Raw genomic sequence first — 13,897 nt, 5'->3', positions numbered from 1 at the left:
TTTTCAGCAAAATGGAAATTTTCGGAAGCTATGAGGAAGCTGAAGGAATAGTTCAAAAGACTCCAATTTTTTTTCTTAGGTTAATTAGATATATCTAAACAATATTGTATCTACCCAAACTAAAAATATTTTTGAAAAAATTGCGTTTTTGACAATATTTTTCGATTTTTGAGCCCCATGAGGAGGTTGAAGACAATTTGTTACGAATCTCAAATTTTGTTATGGGTGTTTTCTCACTCATTGGCACCATTTCCCCACTACCCCGAGAGAATTGAAAAAAAAGTTCAAAAACGAGTCACCCTACTGACCATGCACAAGAGGATATAATGTCACAAGTTTCATTTAGTTTCTTGAAACTAGTGCAGTTCTTGGTCCATGGTTGACGACACTCATCACGCATGTTAATACCGGAATATCGATCTTTCACATTCATCATGTGAAATTGTTGAAAGAGTTGAAAGAGCAGCAACTGTCTTGTCATTGAAGATCTGGCATACAAAAGGCACGCTTTGTCTCGTCAAATGCTTTGGTCCTACACAGCTGTGTATGTGATCTTGGTAAGACGGATGCTGTTTTTCTGGTCTTCATTGTACAGTGCTGCTATGTCCTTCCATCGTGCAATATATGTGTTTCCATCTTTTGTGAAAGAAAGTTCCTTATCATACACCGTTATCCAGTTATTTCTTATGTTTTTAAAACAATGAACGTAGTCAAAAACAAGGAAAGCATAAGAATTTATAGCGTCAATGAAGACTTTACAAGGGCCATGTAATTTACCATAAACTGCAACATTTGCATTGCAATTAACACCTACACAAGAAACTATACTACCACCAGCATTGCTTACCGCTACTAGGGCTTCCAGTAGCATTTTCTTGAGTTGATCTGGATTAAGTTTTGCAACAGGGTAAATGCGTAGTATATATCTAAGGCCACCAAAATGGCAGACAACTTCAATCACCAAAGCATGTGTTGCAAGAACTTCGGTATCACCAGAACCATTTTGCGCGTAACCAACAACACGACCACCTGAGCACCTAAATGTTTATGTGAGCTTCACTTCATCAAAAAGAATGTTGACGAGACACTGCTGAGGTTGAAGCTTTTGGAAAAGTTGCTCTAAGTTTTCATCATGGAGACCACAGGAGAGTAGTTTTTTCAACAGTTCCACTCTAGGCAAAACAATTGAACCGGACTTTCGTATCATTTTATATGCAGCTGGAGAAATGTTTTGAAGTTCGGCAGCAAGAATATAAAGATTTTTGTCAAAACGTCGACCTTATGGAGGAGTGAGCAGTAACTGTAACTGAGCATGAATAAACTGAAAATGAGGCGAATCAGAACAACTCATGGTGTTCAATTCCTCTGCAGCACTTTTTAGATAGTCTGTATCTTTGAACTCATACTCTGTTATGCATGACAGAATTTTATCTAACTGTGACCTTTTACTGAGAAGGCTATTCTTTTGCAGACAAAGCTACAATCCTTACAAAGTGTTACAGTTACACAATGGAACAAATCACTTATAATACAAGTAACTTTTATGGTAATGTATCTTGACTCACTGAAACCCACTGAATGTACAAACTTTATGTTTGTCCTGGTGCATAATCTATAACTTATTGAATTCTGGCTGCTTTTTCTTTCTGCGATTGTTCAAACTTGTTTGCTTTTCGCTAGTACCTGTAGCCTACCAGTAGGTCTATGTACTATGTAGGCTAAGCCAGTAAGCCTAACTCAAGGATGGGGGAGTAATCTAGACTACCCATTCCAGTCAATAGGCCTACCGGTACCAAGCCTATACCTAGGCTTATATGCAACTGTAACTAACATGTACTGAACTTCTAGTTCTATCAAAAAGTTTCATCTTTGCTACAAATTACCAGTGGTTGCATATTCAGATTCCTGATAAAATTTCCCATATGTTGAAAAAAAAAATTGCGTTTGTGCAAAAAAAAATTTTTACTTCATAAAATATTGGGACCCAAGTTTCGTAACCCAAGAGCGCGAGTTACTAGTCTTTCTATTTAAGGTGTCTATGAGCACTACACAAACTCATTTGTCCATGCGTCATTTGGTTACAATAGTGAAGGGGCACTTAGATTTACCTGGTTGAAAAGTAAATTCATTTAATGCTAAACCGTCAATCGCATTGAAATACCAAAACCTTTGTTAGTGACCTGTAAGATTTCACGAGTGTACATACAAACGACCTGTTTTAGCCTGATGCCTGATGCTGCGGGTTTTTTGGGTTTGGTAGGCTAGGAGCTGTTTGCAGCTAGCTTTCGGAAGATAGTTCCTCAGTTATATGCAAATAGCGAGCATGTTGCTAAAAGCGAAACTCAATGTAGGCTACTATATAACTATGAAGATTGTTTGTTAACGCTTTCAAATGGTCGGCACAGAAAGTTCACGAAGCCCTCAAATCTCGCAATGCAGGGACCAATAGAAAGTTGTGGGTTTAATTTCTAAACGTATATATTATTAAAACGTGCCTTTATCTGTATTATTATGTAGTGTATTTTTTGGCATTTTCTATTTTGGTGCAATGCAAATCAGATTTTAGGTGTTTGAAAAGAGCTAGATGTGTAACCGAAAACGTTCACATCTTTTGTATTATTATCAATCATAGCGTTCCTTAGTTTCATTGTTTTTTTAAAGATCGAGCTACTTTAAATGATTATAAAACTATAAAAGCATCATATTTGAATAAGGTAAATAGATACCTAGGTAAATTGTGCTTAAAAATCGAAAAAATTAAGTAATTTTAATCTTGCCTAATACTCTCTGCTACTGCCACATATAACTCTCGGTTACCTTGCCAAGAAACTGGATGATCTTAAAAGCATGATAAAGCAAAGCAATTGTCTGAAGAAGTGAAAGAAGTTTAAAGGGAGCGAAAAACCATCATAGGAAGTACCACACCAAAATTCCTAAACAAAAAGCTGATTCTAATGGTAGCCTACATCCTGTATTGCAGAGCCTCAAAAAACCCTGATGTGGAACGACTTGATAAAAGGATTGACCATCTGGTCAATAAATTCGACATGATATCTTCTGCCATGAAGAAAATTGAAAACAAAATAGATAACCAAGAACAGTACACCAGACGCAACTGCTTGATTCTTCATGGATGCTCTTGCTCAGGCATGCCAAGAAATCAAACAATCGCTCTTCTTTTTTTTGACTAATTTTGTAATTCAAACTATAAATGAGAAGTTAGATTTAAGCATCACCGATTGAGACATAAGTACTTGCCACCCTCTATCAAGCAGAACTGAAAATGTACCAATAATTGTCAAATTTACCATGCGGTCATCTCGAGATCTGATCTTCAACGCAAAACGCAAACTAAAAGGAAGCAGGATGACCATTACTGAGTCACTAACCAAACGAAGGCTGGCGTTGTTGAATCAAGCCAAGGAGAAATGGGAAAAAATTATTGTGTGCTCATTCAATGTGAAAATTTGTGCGCATGTCCCCGACAAAAAGCATTGGATTCAGTCTGAAGCAGGGTAAGGGATGGAATGGAAGACGTTTTTTCCATCTTCCATCCTGAATTTTTTTTCCATTCCATCTCCGTTCCATCTTAGAAATCTTCCATTCAATCTCAGAAATCTCTTTCATTCCATTTTCCATCTTCACATTTTTTGATTTCCGCATTGAATATGCCACAAATAAACCTACAAATCATAGACTAAATTTAAGCTAAAAATTTAACAGCAGTATTTTCCTAAGGATTACGTACTGTTTGGTGTTAGAACTAGAAGCGTAGATTGATTCTATAATTACAGAAAGAAACAACACGTAGCAAAGTTAAAGAAACTGTAGTAGTAGTTTACGTTGGAGAAGATAAAAAAGTAACGAAAATACTTGAGAAGCAGCATTACTTTTGTTCAGGTTGTAAATATTTTCAAACGTTTACTTTTGAGACATTTTTGTTTTGTTTCCTTCTGTTTTCTATCAACTTTATTAAGACACCCATAAACACGTAAGAAAAGAAGGTAAAATATGTGCAACCTATAGACTGATGAATTTGCACATAGCCTATCAAAGCACATACTACGCCTATGAATGGCCAATTACTATAGCTTTACGACTTTTATATAAGCCTGTAACTTGAAGTAACTCAGAAGCGGTTGACATTTGTTCTTTTAACAAATAAAAACTGTTTCTTGGTCAGAAAAAAATGTAGATTATAATCTACAATTAAAGGATGGCACTGTCAAAGTGTTTGAACTCATTTGTTATTTCATGTGACCTTCTTCAACTATTTTGCTCCTTTCGCTTGCAACTGTATGCTGTGCCCTGTGTAATAGTTACCTACGACTTTAAGAAGCTAGCTTTGTTTTGACATGTTTTTCGTCTTTTTAGAGATGGCAAATAAAAATTAATTTATTTCAAAAAGATTACATATCCAACTGTTTACTTTCTTTGTCTGAATCAAATCGTCAGGAATAACTGCCATTTGATGCTCGTTATTTAGTGTGTGGACAACGTGGAAAAGCATAACATTGCCATTCTAAGTCATTTCTATTTCAATTACCCATTTCTGACCAGACATCTCTGTGGAAGCAGTAGTTAGGTATCTAAACGAAGCACTTGCATTGTGACCTTCAAACAAAAACGACCCCGATGTTCGTAATGTGCCAATCATGCGTACAAAATATTTCAAACAATTTTTCGATACTTGTGAGTTTAAGTTTAAGCAAGATTACCAAAATCTAGCTAACATTTGGCATGTTGATGATGTTTCCAGTGGCAAAAAGGTAGCACAAAACTACGTGAAGTATAGTCAAAGGTTGTAGTTTTCAATTACAACTCGGACAAGCAGCAATGAGCTTCTCATCAAACATAACAAAGTTTGCGTTGATTCAAATTGAAATCTTGCACGATGCATTATTAAAGCTTCTGAAGATTGTCATGATTTCAATATTCTAAGCGATGCCTTGTTTAAAAGATATTTTTTTATTCAAACACAACAATGATTTTTGCAACAGACTTTTGTAGACATTTTCATTTTATTTTTGTTGAGGCTGCTGCAACTATATCATCTGGAAACTCTCGTTTGTTCACTTCTTGTCTGGCAGTAACTGCTCGACCGCGTATGCACGGTCCGGAAGTTACGGTAGCTTCTGAACCGCAGTGACTCCTGGACCGTTACACCAACACTTTCCAACAAAACAATAGAAGGATGTACAATTGTACAAACAATACAATTGGTTAGCACAAAGCAGTGCTTCTTAACCCCTGGGTTGCGATCTAAAGCTTGGTCGCCGTTTCATTTGGCTGGATCGCTGTAAGATGTGGTGAAAAAAGATAATGTCTCTTGAGCAAAGTTAAAACTGCCTACCACTACTTTAGTTTTCGTAATTTTCACTATTCAAACTACGCCGCAAGTTTCACTCGACGATTTTACCACACGCATTTGTGGTGAAGTGTACATAATGGTACACACTAGACTAGGGAATTGTAACAATTAATTGCTTCAAAAACCACACCAAAACTTTATCTTCGCAAAAGAAGATTAAAAAATCTTTGCAAAAATTATGCAAAGATTTTAATGCAGAATACAAACAATCAGACAGTGTTATGTTTGATCGTGTTATATGTGAGTGTGGCTCATTTTTTATGCTTACAAAGCGTTGTGCTAAACGTAGTTTTGGAAATAGGGTCGTCAAATCTTCGATATTAATTTAACCTTAATATTTGGGTCGCCACAAATAAAGGTTGAGAAGCACTGGCATAAAGTTACTCATGGCTACCTAAATGGCTGCATCTCCAGGTGGCGATGAGTGACTGCTTAGGGCTACTACTTGTCCTCTTTTTAGAGGATTTGTGCTGCTTTTTCAAGAAAAGTGAACAGCCTAATCCTTCGAGGACACTCAAAAATCCTCAAATGTCCTCTTTTTTGGTATTTTGAGTTTTCTTGCTTAAATTTTCAACAAGATTTTATTGTTGTGCGAATTTTCGGCGATGGCTTGTATGTGCTTTTCAAAACAATTTTCTGCACGAATGTAATATTCAAAAATAATTCAAAAAATTTTCATAGCCTATCTTGTTGATCCGTTGTTGTAAACAATCAGACGTCTACTGTATTGTAACATATCAAACACCATTGTTTCGCGGTTATCGGATATTTGTGGCTTGGATGTGGAATTTAATAAGGAAATTTGTGACGAAATAATAAATTTGAGAAATCAAATAAAATGAGTGGGCTGTGTAGGCTAAATCACGAAAAAATATATTTAAAAAAATGTGACCTAAAAACAGAAAAATGCAAAAGAGTTTATCGTATTTATAATCTACGGCCCTCTGCATTCTTTTACAAAAAAAATAATCTTTTTACTCAGATTTTATTAAATTGATTCAACGCTTGTAGACGTTAATATGATTACCAACTTAAGAGTTTGGCTCGTTGGTCAAGTGAAGAAAGTAAGAAAGAATGTTCAAAAGTGCAAGATCAATAACATGGCTTACGGTAGGCTACTGCAAAAAGAAATCGTGGCATAGATACTTTCAGTTTATGCAGATGCAAATAGAACGCATTTAATGTACGATTCTCGTTTCAGCCTCAATGGTGCATGGAAACAAGCAGCCTTTTACTTATCTCAGTCCGTTTTCAGAATCTTAAGTAACTATTGAGTAGCATACAATTTCAATCATATTTCATGCCAACAATTTTGTAATTTCAAAGCTGATCCTTTCTCACTGAAAAAGCTAAGGCATTGCTACCTGGATTGTGATTTGTCACATTTTATAAATTTTTACGATCGTTGCTGCCTGACATAAATTTCTAAAAAACCATGTATTTTCACTTTTTGCTGACTCGTAATGATATGAAAGCTTTTTGTTGCCTTGCGGAAGCAGTCAAAAATGAGAAAAATTATATTAAAAAACGTTTAAGCAGACTTTTAAAAAGTCCTTGTAAGCAAGTCCTGTGACCAGTCTGACTGAATTCTTATAGGTTAAAAACCGTTAAATTGTCTTCGTTTTTCCAACCCTTGTGATGTTGAAACCAAGGATGCCAGACCTTGGTTTTTCCACCTAGATCTGGGTTTTTTTGACCACATCTGGGTTTTAAGTTTTTTTATTTCAAATTTAGGTAAATCTAGGTTTTTTTGGTTTTTAACTTTGTACAGAGCTTGCACGGTATTAAGGCACTGGGATCTTCGATAAATGGTCCACACTGCAACACAAAAATGATAAGGTACGGTAGCCTACTGGTAATGTTTTTTTGCATCAGCTACTGCAGTCAGTGAGGTACAGGATGCTAAAGAAATGATCCAACTTTATGAAAATGTGGATGACTAAAAATTGGAGTAGTACAACTATTTGTGTTAATGAACATTTACTTATTGTGAATTTGAGTTATTCTTTTCAACATTATGTTCAAATGAAAAAGGCTAAGCAGGGTTTATTGCTAAGAACCAAGTTATCGTAGTTGTACACCAAGCAGTAAGCAGGCATGATGATTCTCCTCAGCCGCAGTCTACAACTCACACAGCAAAAAGTTTAGTTCAAAAGTCAAAACTAACCTTATTGGTTTTGTCTAGTCAGTTTTAGAAATTTTGGTTAAACACGCACTGAACCTTGCTAGGCTAGACGCTTTACCATAAAGGTAATTTTGAACCAAAATCTTTGCTGTGAGCCCATATAGGCCTACCAAGCTCTTGTTTTTGTATATAGTTATATTACATATATATTAACTACCATACCAACATAAGCATGTACAGAGGTGGGCAGTAACTAGTTACAAAAGTAACTAGTTACTGTAACTAGTTACTTTTTGAGTAACTGTAACGGTAACTTCGTTACTATTTTCCAAAAGTAACGAAACGCGGTAACTAGTTCCTATTTTAGCACTTTTTCAACAGTTACAGTTACAAGTTACTTTTGTATTGAAATTTATGTTTCTAATTGCCGTCCATTACTCTGCACATGTTTGTGTCATGCTTTATGCGTGTTTGCTGCGCGTTGCTCAATAATGCATTCTTCTCGCAGCTGTATCGGAGCAGCACTGTTCATGCGCGGCGCTCTTGTTTTGTGATCTTATGGAGCAGAATTGCCATATTGGCAAATTCATCGCCAAAATCCAGAAATCTGGCGATTTTTTAAGACGTTCGGCTTCATATTTATGGTTTGGCGATTTGGCTTTTTTTTAGCGCTTTTTGAGAACTGATTTGGTTAAATTAATTGCTTTTGGTGATTGATCAGTATGTGACTTTCTATGCAATGTTTAGCAAAAGTGTTTGGCGACACTTGATAGCTCAGTTCATGCTTGTCGTATAGCTGCCAGAGGTGTACAGGAGTCGTATTTTTGGAGTATTTAGGACCCGGAGTCTCGGTGTTACGTTCACTGTTCGCAACCTTATTACATCATTGTTTTCTCGATTCAAAATTGGAAGTCGATGTCTAAGTAACTTCGAGTCATAGCAGAGAAAACAAATTATTTCCTTTGTTTCGAGCATTTAAAGAGAATATAGTTTCGGGAGAGAGTTTTCTTTTTTGTACCAATATATTTAAACATTTTGAAAGCAACTATAACTAACTGACTATAAGCATCAAGAAACACGCAACGATTATAAGCAATAGTGTGGAAAACAGACAGACGGAAAACAAACTACATTAGGAAAAGGCAACTGCGTAACTAGAAAAGAATTTGCACCACAGGGTGCGTGATACATCTAATAAATGTTGAGGAGAATGGATGCGCCTCCCGCAAATAATTGTTTGTTTAAATTTGGATTACAGCGTTTATGTTGAGATTTATGAGTAACTGAAAGTAACTAGTAACTGTAACTAGTAACTGTAACTAGTTACATTTTTGAAATCGGTAACTGTAACGGTAACTCAGTTACTATTTTGGCCAAGTAACTGTAACTGTAACTCAGTTACTTTTGAAAGTAACTTTGCCCACCTCTGAGCATGTATATACCGTATATTGTATAATTACGGTATATATAGGCTACGTGTTACTATTTGTAGCTTTCTGAGGCTTCTGTGTAATGATTTAAAAATGGTGCTGAAAGCGCACGCAGGTTTTTTTAACCGCTTTACTACATATTTTCTGGACCTGGGTTTTTTTTGCCTCATCTGGGTTTTTTTTAGCACACAATCTAAGTTTATTGGAAATTTGTCGCTGGCATCCTTGGTTGAAACTCATTGTGTCATTTGGTGAAAAAAGCAAAAGATGTTAAAATATGATTTTTAAAAATTTCACTTAGACAGTAACCAAAAGTTCGAAAAATCTGGAAACGTGTTGCAGAATGTAGGCTAACAAATTAGGCCATATAAGGGGGCTGCAAAAGATTCATAGGCCAAATCTGGCATATAAATTTATCTTGCTTTTTGTTGTTGTAACTTTTGCTGCATAAGCCTAAAATTATCCAAAAAATGTAAAAGATAGTCCAAACGTAAATTTCTATTTGCATTTTATTTGCTGGCGAAACGTGTCCTCTTTTTGGGCTATGAAAATATGGTAAGCCTATGACTGCTACCACCCAACATGCAAAAAGTAAAATATGTGGCTCTTTGAAGTTTTTCTAACAAATAAATTTGGTCTATTTACTACAAATATGAACCTCATGAGGTATTTTAGGAGTCTACGACTTTTTCTTGACAACAGACAACCGAATTTAAGTTTAGTTTGCGATAATTTGTTGTCATATTGTAAATGAGATTATACCTCACATTTTAGTATGCAAAAGGAAGGTAGGCTATAGGCTAGAGTCGCTACGTTTTGGCTTCCTTGTGACTAGGGTGATTTTTTTGTAATCTAAAAAACTCAAAAAGGTGACTTTAATTTTGCCAAAAAGTAACCAAAAAGTAATTTTATTCAACGAAAACAAGAAAGTGAAAGGAATAGCAGCAATTCAACGTAAAAAAGCATCTAAATTAGTTTCAATTTTGTGTTTAAATTATATTTACACATTCAAATTACACATAATATTATGTAATGTTTTACATTCTCTTGCAGGAAGTTTCTGTCAATAAAACACTTTAGCTGTTGCAAGGAAAACAAGCGGCTAAATAAGCCTATAGTTAACACAATTTGTTTCATCGAAAAAATTACTTTGCAACTTTTCGGGAATACACGCAATACGAACAAGCATGGGCTCGTGCAAACCTACAATTCGTACCATAGCCTAGTAGAAGACATATTAAAAATCTTGCCATTACATAGAATGTAAATTGGTCTCTCCAGTAGCAATGAAAGATACATAAATAAGGAATTAAAGGCAAAAAAAGTATGCAAATAAAGTGACCTAATAAATGAAAAGTAACCTAAAAACACAAAAAGTGACTTTTGGTAACTTTATAACTTCTTAAATATTGACCCCATTATCATTAAATTTTGGTTCTAGATCTATTTTGTTAATTGGTACCACTAAAAAAAGTAACTTTTGTGACAAAAAATCGTCCTACTGGTGACATGCTTTCAACGATTGCAATTAGATGCAATGAAGGCCATGATGCAGTACCGGTGTTACAAAACCTGTTTTTGTCATAATTATGTAGATAGACTGTCATTATTATCTTGCAACCTTTTCTGGCTTCACGCTCTGATGTAATTCTTCTTAGCTTTGATAATTAAATTTAGCAGATCCGTAGCCTACTGTAGCCTATTCTCTGTGCACTGTGTTCTGTTTGAGGGTCTAACGGTAACAACTTCAAAAAGGATATAGTGGTGACGTTTTGTTGTTTCACAACACGTGAACATGAGTTCATTTATCTCAAATGAAGCTTCACAAAAGCCACTTTCCACTTTTTTTCCTTCACTTTCAAACGTTGGTACGTTAGCAGAGAGGTTGCGGAGTTGGTATTCATTTATTTGGATTTTGTTTCAGACACAAGTAGAATTGGTCCATAGGATACAAACACACAAAGAAAACGAAATACAACACCACACAGAGAACGAGTAGCAGCTATCGGTACTACATAAATATTAACCACAAGTTTCGGGCTGGAGAGCACGATCACGATGCTGGAAGAAAGCAGATTGATAATAACACTCGGAATTCATCAAATGCTGAATCCACGTATTCGATGTGTTAAGGCAGCGATCAGCAAATCGATATATACTTTTACGAAGGAGAGCATGAAACGTCGTAATTTTGTTAGTTATCATCACAGAGCTTATTCTTATACGTCTCGGAAGATGAAATATAATTCTATAGCTGTTATTATACGCTACACGTAGACGATTGATACTGTAAGTAAAATATTTACACCACAGCTGAGAACCATACATTGGCATACAGTAGGATCGAAACAGTATCACATCCTGTTCACTGTTTTTGTTTTATTAAATCAAAGAACTTATTTGTGCATGCGTAACTTTGAAAATCGCTGCATTAAAAGAGCCTGTTACTGTTACGAAATGTCAGTTTCTACAAAGACATCTCAAAAGATTCGGATTGCTATCAAATATTTCTTTAAGTTTGCCTATCAAAACTAGGCTTTGGTACTTTTGATGAGCCACAAAGCTTGCCATGAAACAATGAGTTTACTTAGCTCGCAAAAGGAGTTTTTGTTGTATAAGAAGATTGAACTTTTACAAAACTGTAGCAAACCATGTATAAAAAGATACAGACTTAATTCATATCAGCGAACTTAATTCGAAACAGCATCATTACACATGGAGATGTTTTAGGCATTAAAACATATGATTTTTAAACTCAATTATTTTTTTAAATTTTTCTTAAGTAGGTTTTAAGCTTAACTATATTTATCGATGAGTAGTGGAATAAGAGGTATTTGGGACCGCCATGCCCCATGCTGTGACGTCACAATAGAAACAAACCAAAAACCACTCGTGCATGACAATGAATTGTTGTTTGTTTCTATGATGATGTTAAGGTGTTGACGTCACAAAAGGTGTTGAAGCGGAACAGTCCCACTTTTAGTGTAAATTTACCCGCCAAAATTCAAATGTATGAAGAATAAACAAAGAAATGTGAGTATGATTGTATAAAGAATAAACAAAGAAATGTGAGTGTGATTCAAGCTGCAGGGTTGCCAGATGTATTGTAAACAAAAACCACTCATGCATGACAATGAATTGTTGTTTGTTTCTATGATGGTGCTGAGGTGTTGACGTAACAAAAGGTGTTGAAGCGGAACAGTCCCACTTTGTGTAAATTCACCACCAAAAATTCAAATGTATAAAGAATAAACAAAGAAATGTGAGTTCAAATGTATAAAGAATAAACAAAGAAATTAGAGTATGATTCAAGCTCCAGGGTTGCCAGATGTATGGTAAACATGTTCCACATGAGTGTTCAAGTGTGACAAGATCCACTCATGTGTGACAATGAATTGTTGTTTGTTTCTATGATGACGTCAAGGTGTTCAAGCTCCAGGGTTGCCAGATGTATGGTAAACATGCTCCATATGAGTGTTGAAGCGGAACAGTCCCACTTTGTGTAAATTCACCGCGCCAAAAATTCAAATGTATAAAGAATAAACAAAGAAATTAGAGTATGATTCAAGCTTCAGGGTTGCCAGATGTATGGTAAACATGCTCCATATGAGTGTTGAAGCGGAACAGTCCCACTTTGTGTAAATTCACTCCGCCAAAAATTTAAATGTATAAAGAGTAAACAATTAAAAAATAAATTAGAGTATGATTCAAGCTCCAGGGTTGCCAGAAGTCCCATTTTGTGTACATTTCTCAGCCAAAAACTCAAATGTATAAAGAATAAACAAAGAAATTAGAGTAGAACACCGGACGATCAGTCTCAACGCACATTATTTGGTGGTGTTTAAAAACTCTCGAGACAACTCTCAGATACTTCATTTGGCAAAGCTAGCTTATCCGAGGCAAATGAGTGTTCTTCAAGAAGCTTTTGCAGACGAAACATCTAAGCCTTTCAGTTATTTACTGTTAAATTTCAAACAAAGCACCCCGGAAAAATTTCATAGCGCAACCAATTATTGACCGAGTTGATGATGTTTCTTCAGGAGTGTGGATATTGGATTTCGGCGATACCAACCTCCCAATCTCCTTCCAAGTTGATCTCATTCGGTAGTCTGACCACATAATCCGTCAAGGTGTTGGAGGGGAAAAATTTCATGGAACTGTTACTCGGCAGGTTAGGTAAAACATTTTTCTTTGGATATTTTATTTTGGGTTGGGACATAACCAACCCTAAACAATTGGAAAGCAACACGATCAAAAGTTTGTGCGGGTCCTCTTCTAAACTCAAATTGTAGAGACTGAACGATATCACAATCAAAATGACAACCATTTGAAAAAAATAGACTATTTCACTTCTGGGAACGTTTTTTCCACACATTTTCCACTCAGTCATAATGCACAACACTCGCATCGTCAATCCAGCAATTGAACTTGTCCGGGTAACCGAGCCACTTTACAAGGATCTGTTTCTTTCGATTCTTTTTTCTCTTCCTTGGAATCGCTTCTACCTTGTAGATGTCGTGATCAAATCTGTGTGAAATTGTTCTGCGATGCAACCGACCACCACACGACCACGTGGAAAGCGTATGCGAATCGGTTTATGGAGTGTGTAAGCGTCGAGAGCCGAGCCACGATTTTACAGGCTTTTTGATCAGTGATCACCCTACGTAGCCTTTCCTCTCCACCGAAGCTTCCAGGATTCCCAGCGTCATAGTAAATCAATCGTGCTGGCGCCATGTTAGGGGAAAGCCGTGTATTATGAACCCCCTAACAATAAATGTTTCTAATTTTACAACTTCAATGAAAATATGGACAATATTTACAGAACAGCAAGCTAACATGCATACCTATTCCCCATCAATATATTAGTATGTGATATTTTGCAATAAAAAAGTTATTTCAATTTTATTAATTTACCAAAAGAGTTCATATTACACAACCCTCCGTGTAATATGAACCCCTGTGATGTGTAAT

Source organism: Aplidium turbinatum, chromosome 9 (assembly GCF_918807975.1).
Source record: "Aplidium turbinatum chromosome 9, kaAplTurb1.1, whole genome shotgun sequence".
In the NCBI taxonomy this organism is placed as follows: Eukaryota; Metazoa; Chordata; class Ascidiacea; order Aplousobranchia; family Polyclinidae; genus Aplidium; species Aplidium turbinatum.
The sequence above is the reverse complement of the archived record's forward strand: the minus strand, read 5'-3'. Positions refer to the sequence as shown.